We start from the raw sequence: 2,721 nt of genomic DNA, 5'->3' as shown, positions 1-2,721 counted from the left end.
GCAAGGATGACGAATCAGGGGAAAGGGCCAAGGGAAGTGTTGCAGTGTTTGTCACCAGTGCGCACCACTTCTCTGCCCTCTCCTTGGCTACTGACCTGCTAGCAGTTGCAGCTCAAATTCATGTCGAAGGATCACTGTTTGTTCACTGTATTTACCTCTGCAAGATTCACTAGACTCTGAGGCACTCACAGATCTTATCACGTAACTCCTGCAACCATTCCTCCTCCTGGGAGATTTCAGTGCCCATCATGTCCTGTGGGGCTTGACCAGTACTTGCCCTCGGGGTCGGGTTTTGAAGGGCCTCATGATGTCTCATGAGCTGTGCATCCTCAACATGGGTACTCACACACATTTCTCTACTGCTACTGTGTCATTCTCAGCCATCGTCCTCTCTGTTCTCCCGTCCTTGCTGACTCTCTTCAGTGGGAGGTCATTGACGACATTCATTCCAGTGACCACTTCCCAATTCGCCTTCACCTACTAAGTGGCTCACCACCTGAAGTTAAGCCCTGAAAGTGGATGATCAGCAGGGCTAATTGGGCATGTTTCAGCCAGCTGGCTGTGTTCGATCAGTGGGATAGCATCCAAGGATGGGTGGACCGCATCACATGAGTGATCCTTCGCGCCACTGACTTCTCATCCCACAGACCTCAGGTCATCTTAGGAGGCAACCAGTACCTTGGTGGACAGATGAGTGCCATTCCACGATACGGGAAAGGCATGTGGCTCTTCGATATTTTAAATGCCGACCGACAGCAGACCATCTCAGGCCTTTCGAATCATGAGGGCCAAGGAACGACGTGTCATTAGGGAAGTTAAGATGAGGTCATGGCAAGTGTTCCTGGACTCCATCAATCGTTCCACTTCTTCTATAAAAGTATGGGAAGCCATCCGGAGGATTTCTGGTAAACACAGCTGTTTACCGATAGCAGCAGTGCTGAAACAGGGCTGCCTCCAAAAACACCCAGAGACATTGCTCAGATGCTGGCCGAACATTTTGCACAAACTACTGCCAATGCAATCCAGGATCCAGAATTTCATTGCTATCGTGTGATTCTAGAGAGGGGAAAAGTTGGACTTCAGGTCCATTAGTTCTGAGGCCTACAACTCCACTTTCAGCACTGACAGATTTGTGACACTGAACCTGGTTATGACCAAATCTGGTACGGAATGCTTCGATATTTGCCAGTGACACCAAAAGAAATCCTCCTCTAATGTTTTAATCTAATATGGCATTCAGGCAACTTCCCCAACTCGTGGAGGGAGGCAATTCTAATCCCTCTCCTCAAACCAGGAAAGGACTGCACGTGTCCTAGTAGTTATCAGAGTATTGTCTTAACGAGTTGTGTAGGAAAGACCCTGGAGCAAATGGTTAACCATCATCTGGCCTGTTTGTTAAGAGACCAGGCAACTCCTTAGCTGATCTCAGTGTGGATTCCGAAGATTTCGGTCCACTGTCGACAGTCTGACCCCCCCCCCACCCCCCCCCCCATACGCACCTAGAGGCGGCTATTCAGCAGGCTTTCCTCCGTAAGCATCATTGTATTGGCATATTCTGTGATATAAGTATGGCATATGACATTACTTGGAGACACTGTATTCTCGCCCAACTGCATCGATGGGGCTTTCGTGACCACCGCCCCATTATCATACGGTCTTTCCTGTCTCAGCTGTTTTTTGGGACCTGAGTTGGTAACATGCTGTCTGATTGATTTGAGCAGGAGACTAGTGTTCCTCAGGGCAGTGTTTTAAGTGTTACACTCTTTGCCATAGCCATCAATAGTACCACATTTACAGTAAGGAGTCCTGTTGTGTTGTATTAATAAAAGAAATAAATAAAAAATGACAGTATTATTAATAAATATTATTAAATATTCATATGAAGACACATTTTTGTAGGATATAATATGACTGTGTTGTTAGAAATGTTCTGTGCTTATTTGAATTTTTCTTGGCTATCGGACTTCGCATACATTTCAATTGTAGTTGCAGGCAGCGGGCTCTGAGAACACCAGCGCTTGTCATAATCAAGAAAATCCTCCTTATATGATCTTCCCTCCACTTAAGTGTATAAAAAATACTTCATACTGTTGTTCAGTATACTATTATTCATGCACACATATGATAAATAGAATTCATAATACTTCATATTTAAAATCACACATCTCCGTCATTCTTGTACATACGAGAGTGGGTGTGTGTGTTAAAAAAAACTTGTACAAATAATTGAATGAATGTTTTTGTTGTTTGTCTGCGCCTTACCGTGCATTTCTAATTAACATCTTTGCAATCTCTTCTGGTCGATCGGTGTTTCATTTTTTGTTTATTAAAAACATTAACTTCACGGTATTCTGGGAGTCTTTCATCATGAACCTAAGCAATTGCCCCCACAATGTACGTTGACGTGGTATGGAGATATACAGTTTTTTTACATTTGCTGATAGAGGTCAATGACCTTTATTGTCAGCTTTGGTTTTGTTTAATGGAATGGACGTGTCAGCTTATCCCAAGTAAGTTAAATTTCTGCAAGAAATTAAAAGATTATAGATAATATGATACTCTATTAAATATTTGAATTTAGCGCACTAACAATAATGTTCAGTTTGCTTCATTCTTGCTGCCGGGTTTCGCGCTGGCACACTGGTTGACTTTGGCGACTAAGAGCTAGACACTAACTGTCAGCATGCTAGCTGCTTCTGTCACACGTGTGCGCACTCGTTT

The sequence above is a fragment of the Schistocerca piceifrons genome, chromosome 1 (assembly GCF_021461385.2).
Source record: "Schistocerca piceifrons isolate TAMUIC-IGC-003096 chromosome 1, iqSchPice1.1, whole genome shotgun sequence".
Classification (NCBI taxonomy): Eukaryota; Metazoa; Arthropoda; class Insecta; order Orthoptera; family Acrididae; genus Schistocerca; species Schistocerca piceifrons.
This window is presented reverse-complemented; position numbering follows the sequence as displayed.